The sequence below is a fragment of the Vidua macroura genome, chromosome 2 (genome assembly GCF_024509145.1).
Source record: "Vidua macroura isolate BioBank_ID:100142 chromosome 2, ASM2450914v1, whole genome shotgun sequence".
Taxonomy (NCBI): Eukaryota; Metazoa; Chordata; class Aves; order Passeriformes; family Viduidae; genus Vidua; species Vidua macroura.
Window position 1 is genome coordinate 54,662,915 of NC_071572.1, and position 13,785 is coordinate 54,676,699.

Below are 13,785 nucleotides of genomic sequence, written 5' to 3' on the forward strand. Positions count from 1 at the left end.
ATAGACTTATAGGGATCCACCTGGAGCAGCAGCACCAAAAAAAAGTTCAAGGTCAAATGGGAGTTGATTATTTTTGCAGTCATAGTCCTCCAGCTCAGAGCACTGGGACCCCCTTTACCCCATTGTTAGTGTTGAAGAAGAGGCAAAAAAAGCATGAAACCTCTCTGCTTTGTCTCTGTCCCTGTCGTGCAGTGACCATCCACATTCTGTAATGGGATGATGTCATTTTTGCACTGCATTTTGCTATAAATGTATTTTAAAAGATTCTTTTTATTTCCTCCCACAGTACTATCCAGCTTCAACTCCAGCTGAGCTTTGGCCACATGAATTTTCTCACTACAGAGGCATCTCTGCAGTCCTCCCGTGTCACCTGACTTTGCTTCTGCTGGACATACACCTTCTTTTCTTGCCTTATTTCCAAAAGGAGATCCTTCCCCAGCCAAGCTAACTTTCTTCCTTGTCTGTTTAACTTTCAACATTTTGGAATTGCCTTCTCCTGTGCCTTTAGAGGGTGGTGTTTAAAAAGTGACCAGCTCTGGTGGACCCAAAAACCTTCTAAAGTGGACCTTAGTCACTAGTTCCCCAGGCAGCCTAACATCCGCTCTCCTCATGCTCAGGGTTGAAGTGTTGCTATTTCTTTTCCTTCTGTCAGCAGAGATTTTAAACTCAACTGCTTTGTGGTTGCTGTGGGCAAGATGGCCATCAATGACCACTTCACTCATGCAAAACTCTGTTAAAAACAGAGGGTTTTTAACACTCTGTTAAAAAACAAAACAACGAGGGCACCTTTCCTAGTTGGCTGCCTTAGTATCTATACTATGAAATTATCATCCATGTGTTTCACCCATCCTCCAGACCTATTTGTGCCAGCTGTGTGGTGTTCCCAGTTAACATCCAGCAAGTTAAAGCCCCCCATAAGGATAAAGACATTTGATTAGGAGGTGTTCCTTAGTTCCTCAAAGAATAATTAATCAGTGTGATTGTTCTGGCTAGGTAGTCGTTAGCTGACTTCTGCAGTGACATTTCATTATTTGTTTGTAGCTTAATCCTTACCGAGAGGCTCTCAACTGTGCCATTGCCAACTGTAAGTTCCATATATTCCAACTTCTCCATTACATACAATGCCATCGCCCTGCCCTGCCTACCCTGCCATCCCTCCTGAAGAGCCTCCAACCACCCAGTGTGGCACTCTCATCACAGAATTCAACCCACCAGGTTTTGCTTATGACAAGCTGTCAGATCTCTAGGACTGCACCAAAGCAGTCAAGCTCCTCTTATTTTATCCTGTTTCATAGTTTCAAAATAAAGGAGTTTCAGTGTTCATCTGTTTTGTGGGTTAACACCATTAGGCTTCTAAGACCCACACCGACACTCATTCCTTTCCACCAGTAAGATGTGGGATACAACTGGAAAAGGAGAAGTGACAACACTCATTGGTTGACATATAGACAGTTTATTAAGTATAAGAAAACCAAAGCAAAACAGAAAAGCAACAAAACCAGCAAAAACCCAGTAAAAAAAAGCAAATTAAAACCGGTGATGCAAAAGCAAATTTTTTACTAGTCAAACTGATGTCTAGCTGGTCCTTGAGTAATTACAACCCCTGGCTAACTCTGCCTTCCAGTTTTATTGAAAAGCATGACACAACATTGACCTTTTGATCAAATTTGACCAGCTATCTCAGTTCTGTTGCCTCCTAGATTTGTCCTCTTCCAACCTACTCACTGGGGCCACAGTGAGAAACAGGAAAAATTGATGATTGGTAAGCACTGCTCAGAAATAGCTTAATTGTTGGTGTGTTATCAACATTTCTGATTAAAAATGTAAAATGTAGCATTAAACAAGCTTCTGTGAAGAAATGAATTCTTTCCCTGCCAAAGCCAGTGTGACTTCACGTGGGAATCACACGTGCCTCAGTGAGATATTAGACTTAATTCTTAGGAGATCAGGACCTAAAAACAAATCCACAGTTCACATCAAAATTAAGTCTAGACACTCTAGTGTTATTACTCCAGTTTCTCTTTCTTCGATGCCAATCATAGCAGCTGCCCTGTTGGATAAAACTGGATGTGTCATTAAATCTTGTTTCGGTTTCCAGCAGAGGGGAGGAGAATGTTCTCTGTGGAAGACCGAAGTTATTCCTTCAGTCTTTAAGATCTATCAGAATTTTCACTGGAAGGCATTTTACTTTCCTTTCAAAGTTCAGCATCTGTTGAAACATGTGTGCTCTTGAAAACAAGTGAAGTCTCTATTACTCTTCCATCCTAGGGCAATTAATGAGCATAGAGGGAATATGCAAAGAGGGAAAATAAATTACAGAAATATTTGTGTAATCCTGGCAGTACATTGTAAGTCAACAAAATCATGCTGTTGGGATTGTGTCGAAGATAGTCCCAAACTGCTTTTTTGATGCACTTAGCATCTGTTTTTAAAAAATATCTTGTCCCTCCAGTAAATATTATTTGCACATTCCCTAACCTATTTCTCTGCCAAGTTGAGCTTTAAGATATTCATCTATGTGGTTTTTCTAATGTGAAAGAAACAGTGTGTGAACATGTATCCAGACTGTATTCAAATATTTGTATTTGGTGTAAAACCCCTGTTCATTTGAAAAATAACAAATTAACAAACAAAAATCATAAAGTTGACTATTGCCATGCATGCTATATGACATAGCTTTCAATAACTTCTGCATAGTTCCACGTCAATTCATTTTTATTTCATATAATTTCAGTGTTTGATTTCATATCTCTTTTCAGTGATCATTTTATCAATATTTCACTTAGGCCAGTATTTGTCACCTTACAGCTTTTTTCCTAAAATTTTCTTCATGCCACTCCCTTGGGTTGTCTCACTTGGTCACTAGAGAGAAGAGATCAGTGTCTGCCCCTCCACTTCGCCTTGTGAGAAAGCTGTGGACTGCAATGAGGACTCCCCGCAGTCTCCCTTTCTTCATGCTGAACAGACCCAGTGACCTCATATGGCTTACTCTCTAGGGTCTTCACTGTCTTCGTAGCCCTGATCCTGATCAAATCTGTCCCAACAGTTCTGAGACTAGCTAATGAATTGTAGGTCTGATAGCAAATATTCTTAATAAACCTGTGTGGTAGGTTCACCCCAGCTAACATCCAAGCACCCACATAGGCACTGGCTCATGTCTCTCTGTCCCAGTGGGGCAGAGAGAAAAAAAAGGAAAGAGTAAGATTGAGAAAACATATGGATTTAAATAAAGACAGGGATTTGACTTGTCAAGAACTATTTTGGGCAAAACAGACTTGACTGTGAAAATTTAACTTCATTTTTCAGTAATTAGCAGAAATATTTAATTACTGACTTAGGTATTGGCAAACTGACACCGTGCCCCTGACCAACATCGGCCGCATAGACAGGCTGCTGTCCAAGTGTAATGTGTGAGATTCTCATATCATGTTACCACTGGTGAGACAAGGGTCAGCATGAATCATACCTGCATTCAAAAGTGATTTGCACGATTTCCTGTTGCCGTGAGATGACCTGAACACCAAGTATTCCTGACAGTGGACCAAAGCCACTGCATCAGTTATGATCTTGTGTTTGTTACCTGCAATTGGATGAATTTCCATATTGGGTGCATTGCTGCTCATCTTTTGTACTGTCTCAATAAGGCTTTGTTAATAAATCATTGTCTGGCTACATTACTGTTCTGACCAGAGAAGCAGAGATGACAACCAATAAAATACCTATCTTCACACTTTCCCAGGCTTAATTAATTTTATTCCAAATTTCTCTCTTTCTTGCATTCCACCCACTCACTTTTTTTTTTTTTTTTTTTTTTTCTCTTCAATATTTTGTTTTAGACACTTCTTGCTCTGCCTTGTTATCACCACAGGTTACAATCAGTCCCTTCAGTGAAACAACTCATGCAGGAGGTCACAGTCAGTACATTGGGATTTCTCTCTGCTACTCCTTGTTTATCATGCTTTTCATGTTCCAGGGGCACAGTCTCTTCAGATGAGTAGTTACTCTGCCATGGAGTGCCTCCTCTGGCCTTTTTACTCCCTCATTTCTTCTGCTGCACTCTCATTCATCCTTCACTTTTTCAATTTTTTTTTCCCCTTTCTTAATTATGTTTTCACAAAGATACAAATGTCTTTGCTGATGTGCTCAGCTGTGTTCTGTGGTGGGTCCAGTGGAGCTAGTTGGGACTGGTTGTGTCCAGCACAGAGCAGACCCTTGTCTTTTCTCACTGAGGTCAAGCCTGTAGACCACACCTGCCAAAACTTGCCATTTTCACCCAATGCAATCTTTCAACTTACAGGAGTAGACTACAATGACACTAATTAAAAACAGGATGAAAAATAAAACTGGACAACTACAGAGCCTGACCTCAACAGGAGACCACAACCAATAGAACAAATTATGAAGGAAGAAATAATTAAATAAATTTACATACATGGAAGGTGGATGAATCAATGCAAGGGATTAGCAAAGACAGATTGTGTCACGCTGATAAAATACTTTCTTTAACAAAATGACTCTTTTGTTAAAGAGAAGAGAATTGGGGTAGATCTAATCTACCTTGACTTCTTTACAACACTTGCTTTGGTACCTCATGGGAAATTTTCACTGAAGATGGTTGTTAGTATATGAATTGAAAGTTGAATAAAGAATTATGTGATAGAGAGATTACTAGTGGAATACTCAATGGATTAATTTTTATAATCTTTACTACCTTGTTTAATGACAGTGATGTAGTTGACGCTAATGGATTTTTATGACAGAAAGCTTTGAAATGTATAAAGCAGTAGGAGCACCTGAAGGTCTTCTGGGAAGAATAAGACAAACTTGAAAAAAGGAACAACAAAAATGATAACATGAAGCGCAGTCCACCTGGAGAATTAAAACCCCATCTCTGCTAATAGGTAAGGATCTACCAGCTGGATGACAAAGTGAATTAAGGATTTTCTTACATTTATTGATAACAGTGTGACTGTAAGTCCCCAACATAAGATGAAAAAAACATTATCTTGAGAGCTATGAGGCAAAATATTTGGGGTAAAACCAATATAAAATCACCTCAGGAAGTCTCTGTACTCTTCTGTTGATGTATATAGAATACACAGAAGCAGTAGTTCAAAGGCAAAGAAAACAACTGAAGAATGTACAGAAGAATATATATGACATAGAGAAGAATTCTGTGTGTATATATATATATATATATATATATATATATAAAATGAAGAAATGTATTTATTATGAAGTTTCTACAATGACTCTGTAAGTTGGATGCTCTGTAAGACAAAATGGTTATGTTACATCTTTATTTAGTAGCATTGATCTCAAAGAAATAAATAATTACGTGCATGCATACATCCATCTGAATAAAGAGATTACATTCAAGCAGGATATTTGCATATCTAAGTTTTGGACATTTAACTGAAAATTCTCTAAGGTGACAGTGAAAGGCTAGTTGCCCCATCCCACAGACTGTCACGATCATAATGAGTAGATAAGTTCCAGCTGGTTTGAAATAAAGAATAAGACCATTTTTCTGAAATTGAAATTAATTGCCTAGATAATATTTTCAGTATCTGAAATAGACAGTGATGAAGTCGATGATTTATAGTATCTCATGTAGGTCTTCAATTTAAGAAGAAAATTTTAAATTACAGTTTAAATAGATCATCCTAAAGTTTTGAAGGACTTAGACATCACCTTGATCTACTAAGTATCCTAATATTGCAGGCCTTCCAATTTCAGATAAATATTCAAATACACAAAACTTAATTTCAGCCATCATTATGAGTGTTTTTGAAATTCATTAACGAGAAGGAGAATGAAAGATGAGTTATAAAAAAAAATTGAAAGGAGAAGAAGCATTGGTAGGAGATGAAGATGAAATGGCTGTAATTAAAAAGTCCAACTGTCAGACCTTTCTGTCTGTAGAAGTTAAGTACTAATAAAATATTAATATAGTCAAGTGAATTACTCAGTTGAAGTACCTATGAATTGCTCTAAAAAGCTGAGAAAAATTGAAAACATATGTGAAAGAGATGAGACAAAGAGACAAACAAAGACATAAACTATGTCTGAACAGAAGGTGTGAAGCATAATGGTGTGTGAAATAAATTAAAAAATGCAAGAGGAAAGTACTATCTCATTTGTTTCATCTATTTTTCTTTCGGTGAAGCAGCTATAAAACAAATAAAAATGAGTCCATGAAAGCTCTTTTGTCTCCAAATTAATAAATTGAATTATTTTAACATACTGAACTTGAACGAAATTAAATAAGATTACAATGAGTTTGTAATCAGTATCTCATATGAGAATCAACCTATTTATGATATACTATTTGAAGAGCTACTCTATGCAGATGATAGTGAATGAAACAGGAATTTTACTGAAAATAATCTAATTAGTCAATAAAAATGCTCTACAATCAGTTAATCACACTGTAGCTTAATAACTTTGTAGTGCTCAGAAAGCTAACTGTCCATTTATTCATTTTGTTTCTAATTGATAAAAAATCCTGACTCATATATTTCTTCATTTCTCTAGGTTTATTATAAATTATTTTTAAACAAGCAATTTGACTTAAAATTTAACTCTAGAAAGTTTTTATATAGATCTTATAATTGCATCTTTTTGTAACGAAACCATTTTTTCCTCTTATTTTCACACTTTCATCCTTAAAACTCTTATAAAATACAGTCACTTTGCTTAAGAGAAATGAGAATTTGTATAACAGGCTTTAATTTCTTTAAATCAACTAAATAACATTTTTGCAAAAACTTGTTCAAGTAGTATATGTACCGGGTAAACCAGAGGAAGCTTATCAGATAAATATGTAATATTTTACTACAAAAACACCCGTTCATGAATGAAAGGCTTGCTTCTAAACTGCTACTCTAAAAAGAAAGAGAATTAATTTGAAACTTCTCTTTTAGTCTAGTTTTTCATGTCATTTTGAAGTGAAGCCTTGAAAGGAAGTTTCGTAATATTCTTGGACTAGTTTTACTTTAATACATATATTTATAATACATATATTTTTAATACATATATATATATATATATATGTATATATTGCATTTTAACTGTGAGGGATGTGACTGCATTTACATGTCTAAAAAATGTCTAATGACATTACATTACTTAGCATATCTAGTTCAGCTTCCATCTGGTTTCCAGAAGATTCCACTCTTTTGTACATTTTATAGCATGTTGTCCAGCCCCTTGCAGATGTCTCAGATACCCTATGACATCACAAATAAGAACAGTTCTTTATTGTTTAGACAGGTGACTACTATCCATGATCTCTTTCAAGGCCTTTGTCTTAGTCTCAGACTGGTTCTGAGAGCAACTACAAATCAAGGTACAAAGCAAGACTATGCAACACTGAGTTTAAATGGATTATGTTTGAACACAGCAACAATCAGGCTGGTTGTGCATACACTTTGTGTGAGCAGCAGGTCTGAAGAGTTCTGACTTAGGAAGGTGTGCATTGCATGTGAAGTTCCATTCCAACTGTAGGGCCCAGCCATGTATTATAGCAGCTTATGCCTGGAATTGCCTTTCTCTGTTTCAAAAACTAGCTGCTGAGTAGATATTTCAGAGTTCAAAATCCTGCTGTTAAAAAATCCCACAACTCTGAAATGTGAAATTACAAATCCTGCTTACATGATAATTATTAATTCTGTATGATTGTTCTTTTGAGATCTGTGCATATGACTGAGGTGGATAAATGGCAGCTGAAACACATAGTAAGAATGTGTGTTTGGTTTTCTTGTATGAAATTAGTTCAAATATATTTTAGGTATTCCAGAAGGAATACCTTTGAATCTTTCTTTTGAATCTTTCACCTTTTTTGGAGATGATAACTAACTTAAGTAATCTGATGTAAATTTTCTAATACTTGTTTTATCAGTGTGACTGTTTGATATGCAGCCAATTATATTATAGAGACTTCATCTTGCTTGCAAAATTCCTCTTTTTAATCTGGATTTTGTATTTTGTAACTCCTCCACATTCAAATGATGTCTATCTATGGGTGAAGTCTTTAATGCAGAGTTTCCATTGCTTTTTGATGTGATTTTTTTCTGTTTAGGCATCCATCCTTTCATTTAGATCTCACAAAACAGCTTGATTAATGGCACCTTTATAAAATGATGGGCCTGTATTTATATGTTAGAAAGAGAAGAACCAATTTTGAAAATATGTTCCCTAAATAGGACAGTGAATGCAAGTACCAAATCCTGCCATGACAAGCAGAGATATGAAACAATAGTAAACTAGAATTAACTCCAATAATTAAAAAACAAAAAGTAACTCTACAATGTAACACTAATGGCTATCCACTTATACTTAAAATATTTACTGAAAGAGAAGTTTGAATAGAATAATGAATTATTCGCCAGATTAATGTTAATGTTCCAAGAGAAAAAGGCATTGAGCAGTGTGCCAACTAGCATTTGGTCTATGCTTAAAAAACACAAAACCTGCCTCTGACAGATAGCTATTCTAATGTATCTTTTGCCCAAGTGTCCTTTAGATTGCAGAAAGTAGGCTTTATTTTCTGTCAAATATTATACTTACTAATATTATAGGTTAAAAAAGGAAAATAATTTTTTTTTCTTCAAGTATTTTATACTTTTAAAATCCTCTATCCTATAATAATATAGAGATATGGAATAATCAAATATCATTAAGAAACATATACTTGCATTTTAAATTTTTTCCTCTATGCTCTATGCCCTTGGACAAAAAAAAAACAATAAAGCAGAAATGTCATAGAAACACTTCTTTAAGAGGATGTCATGTACAGAGCTCCTTTGGGAAATGCCTGATCAACCCAAGTAGATGGCAAGGCTATCTTTGAATTTCCAATGCAGGTAACCAAAAAAAAGCCCACAACAAACTCCCCCCCACCCAAAAAAAACAACCCTGAGCTTTTGATTAGATGGGTGTATGGAGTGAGAAACTAATTTGACCTTTGATTAAGTGATGTCACTTTTCTGGCACCATCACATATCTCTCAATTATATTGCGCTTAAAAAAATAAATTTCACCATTATCTTAACTGACATGAAAGGGCAGAATAGAAGATTTTCAGCTTTCACTAGCTCCTGCAGACAGTGCAATGGGAAAATGAGTGGCCCATACAATTTACAGCCTCTTACTTATTACAGGCTGTGACTGCTGCAAGCACAGGGGGGATAATCATCTTGTCAAGAGTCTGCCACTGACAATGCCAACATATGATCACTCCTATTGTTTCAGAAGTCTTCTTAGGAAACTGTGGCACTGTATTTGCATTTAAAAAGCAATGTTGTTGAATTGGAAAGATAGTTTATTTCAAGAAATGCTGTAAAGTAGTCCTTAAAATGATTAATTCATTCTTTCCCATGAATACCACATAAAGACACATAAAAGTAGATATTGTTATATTGAAATCCTGGATCAAAATCATTAGACTAGCAGCTACTTGTAGGAAATGAAAATCCATTCATTGGTGACTATACTTTCTTGCTTAGAGGATGGTTGGTGCTCTATTTAAAAAGTAATAAAACTTGAATTAATAAAAAATTGTATATGTTAGGTTGTTCAGAACTTCACAATGTATGGTATTGTACCAATTGTTAGTAGCACAAAACTGAACTTGGCTCTCTGGTAGCAATAAAACTGTCTTTTTTCATGGTGTCAAGTGCTAAACAGTTGCTTCCAAAGTAGAAACTGTGTAACTCAAAAGAAAAATAAAGGCCAGAGGAGTTTTATCAAATGCAAAAGTCTACAAAGAGACAGACAAAAAGTTTTTACTCAAGTCCAATAGCAAAAATTTGCAAGCAAATAAAGAGAGGCAACTTTGGAAGTCCCTGTGGCTCCACTGATTTGAACCTAGCTCAATATATATGTATAAAGTCAATTAAAATATTGTGAGCAAGTGGAAAAAGTGCTAAAGCTCAATTAAGTAAGAGCCATGTAAAAGCTGTAGAAACCTTCTGGAGCCATCTGGATTCACATAAGCAAAGCAGAGCATTGAGGGGTTAAAGGATATATGATAAGAATTAGATTTCTGAACTAGGACGCTAATCTCTTTTAACTTCGGCTGCTATATCAAGATTAGAAAAGGGGATAAAAAGCCTTAATAAGGACAAACATAGTGAAAACTGAAAGGTAAAATCAGATATTAAATTGTTCAGCATTAACATGCCTGACCTAAACCATTCAAATATAAACGCCAAGAGTAAGTGAGTTATAAGTAAATAATCTAAGGAAAGGCCAGATATATTTCCTTAAGAAAACTATTAGACCAGAATATAAACTGGAAATCAATTAGTTTCTGCAGGTATTGTTTCCCAGTGATTAAATTAAGAAAAAAAAAAAAGAAATAAGAAAATAAAAATCTTAAATTTAATGTCAAAGAAGCTGAAATGTATTAATAAAAGAGATTATATTAGATACACAAATAGTCTTTCTAGTCATAAGGAAAAGAAATAACCCTGTCTGTCTAGTCTCCTTATTTCAGGTGGGGATTTTCTTTTTAGATTTATTTTGATTTAATGTTACAGATGCTACAGTTGGGAAAAATCATACATGGAAGAGATACCAACAAAAAGTGACGTTCCCTACAAGGGGAACTTAGAAATATATATATATATTTAGAATTATGCTGAAAAGGATATCATAGTTTCATAGGCTTAAACTCCAAGGCAAGTTAAGCTTAAGAATACCTGAAGTCCTTGTGATCTTGTCAAAGTTACTATGTTTCTTTTCTAACCTTAGAAATGTTTGCATGAAGTTTGTTAAATCTTGATGTTCTTAACTTTCAAATTATTTTAGACTCAAGTTACATTACAGAATATCTAAATATTTATCCAAAAGAAGATGTTGCAATGCACAGAACTGGGAACAACAGGGAAATAAGCAGAGCCAGGAGACTGAGAAGATTCAGACAGATCAGCTTTGCCAGGCTCAGATTCAGTCTAGCATAGAAAGGCAATCAAAGATAGAAATTAAAGAACATCATTATCATGGAATTAAATACTGGAAGCAGAAAAGGTATCTGAAGTAAAAGCAAAACACATTGGCTTGAGCATTATGCCATGATGCACAGCTATGCAGCTTTCAGACACGGGTACCTTTTTTGCAATATCCTGTACATGTTTACAGCCATTTGTGGGGATGCCGGCCACGGGGGAGGGGTAACAGCAGGGAAGGACCCACAGGAAGAGACAGGGGGGATGGGAGCCGGGCCACAGGGTAAGGCAACTCAGGAACCGGGTACTGCGGTGGGGGAACCCGGGGGATACATGGGGGTACACAGAATTTGCTAACACACACTAGAACCCTGACCTAAACCCAAAGTCCAGGATGCAACAGATGCCTACAAAGTATTAAAGAAAAATAAGTTTTGTATAATATTTGGAATTGTATAGCTCCACAAGCAATACAGATCAGTTCCCCATCCTTCACTTTGGAATCTAGGCAGCAGCTGAACGGGTCATTTTCTAATACTATAAGGATTTCCGGGTCTTGAACTTAAGTATGAGTGCATACATCCTGTCAGCATCCAGGATAGAATCTCCTCTGAGGCTGAGGAACTGGTTAAGCAGGCTTGAGAACCTTTCAGATAAGTCTAGAGGCAATGTTTCCATATGACAGGGTACTGCTAAAACTGATCCTCCATAGCAAAAGATAAACAACTGTTTCTCAAAATTTAAGTGGTTTCTAATTTGCACTTCACCCAAGACTTTTATAAAATTAATCTACAAAACTATCTTAAAATCTATCTGATTTCTTCTGTTTAACCTGAGCTATTGTGAATTCAGGAATGAAAAACCACAGAAAGCATAAGAAAGCAGGAACCTTCTGCTACCAGTCAATTAAAGCTCTTAATTAGAACCACTAGTTACTCTGATTTCAGCTTCTAAGACAGTTTTGAATTAAACAATACTGGAATAAGCAACTGTAATCAGACACAAACCCAGGTTCACAATATGGTTGAGTTGGCATGGTGGTAGGCATTTGGTCCAAGGCTGGACTTTGTGATGGAGGTATTTTCCAGCCTTAATGATCTCCTAGAACATACATTATGGAGGAAAAGAACACAAACCCACAACCCCCAAAAAAGTAAAAAATCAACACAGAAAATAAGAAAATAAAATGCTATGAATTGGAAAAATACTTTCCATTATTAAAAATATTCTGGATAAATTACATAATAAGCCTCATATAGCCGCATTAATAAGAGAATAGTTTATAGCAGGGGAGATTCAGATACTTAGACATACACTGAAAACAATTGCAATAATTTAATATTGATTACAAAGGACTGGCTTATTATTTTGTTTGTATAGGCTGATCTAACCTCTTAATTTAGATCTGAATGTATTTTTGTGGTTCTTATTGAAAGAAGAGAGGCAGTTTTTCCTCGGATAATATGTATTAATTAAAAGGTTTCATATATAAAATTAATATCTATATAATACACTGCTCTCTTTTCTGCTGGCAAATAAACATGAGCAATCTCTAAGACATGAGAAAGCTTAACAAAATATCAGAATTAATTTTAATTTTACTAAATTTACTGTATTTCTATAAAGTTCTGAATGGGAAATTGGCATTACCAGTTACTTAGATGTTTCTCAATAACTGTGGACACTTTTGGGATCATAGTATGGTGACCCTAAAGTTGCACAGAAATTGCATTAAGTTCAAATATAAATTTGATATAGCTGATTTTTTACTCGGAAGAATACACAGGTTTCATTCATAAGAATGATTCATATAAGTAATTTAATAAAAAGACAATATTTTCTTCTCTTATTCCCAACACCCATGACAAATTATTCAGAATTTCAACTGGAGTTATCTAATCCAATATGCCATGTATGATCACCAGTCATCTTTTATGAAATTATGGAAATTAGTACAATCAAAGAACATATGGGACTATTAATATACCAGTTTGGGCTTAATGCAGTGAAAACATCGTAACAAATCTATGTAGGAAGTGTACTTTTCAGAAGTGTTAACTCTAATTATGAAAAAGGCTGTCTCAAGAGAGCCTGTTGTTTACATGATATAACTAACTTAAGCAGTTACATCGAGAAGGTAAGGTAGATTTTACAGAGAAGTTATGGCCCATCTTATGGAACAGTTTAGACATCTTTAGCTGAATGCAGAGATACCTTAAAGTAGGTTGTAAACAATTCAAAAGTATAAAGTGAAAAATCTATTAGATAGTACACAATCAACGAGGGATTCAATGAGATATTAGGTTAAACATTAGTGTGGTCAGGACTACACCTCCTTATAATAGACTTTAGTCCTTATAATACACCTGAAGAGTCTCTACTGCCCAGGAAAATAACAGTCAGAGGGGCAGGGACTGCATCATTCCCATGTGCTGCTGCTTTGCCAGTTCCCACCAGCTCTATCTATCATCACTGGTAATACTTACGGCTTGACTAGAAGATCCTGAAACTGATCTTGAAAGTGATGGATCATTGAACATTTAAAATTTAATACCATTCTAGAAGAAGAAAGTCCTTGGTGTATCTTGCTGATTTGCAACTCAGGAGATTATGGTTATTACTTGATCTTTTAACATACTTTTCATCTGAAAACTGCAAGTAGGGGTGAAAGAAGAGCCTGAAGCTGCTTGAGACTGTTTTAATGAGTGAAGCCTCCTTGAACTGACTTTCAGAAAAGACATTAATTGCAGAAAGGTCTCATAATAATTACAGTATCTTGAAACATTTAAGTTATCTTGGCTATAAAACAGGGTCTACACAATCAAATTATTAC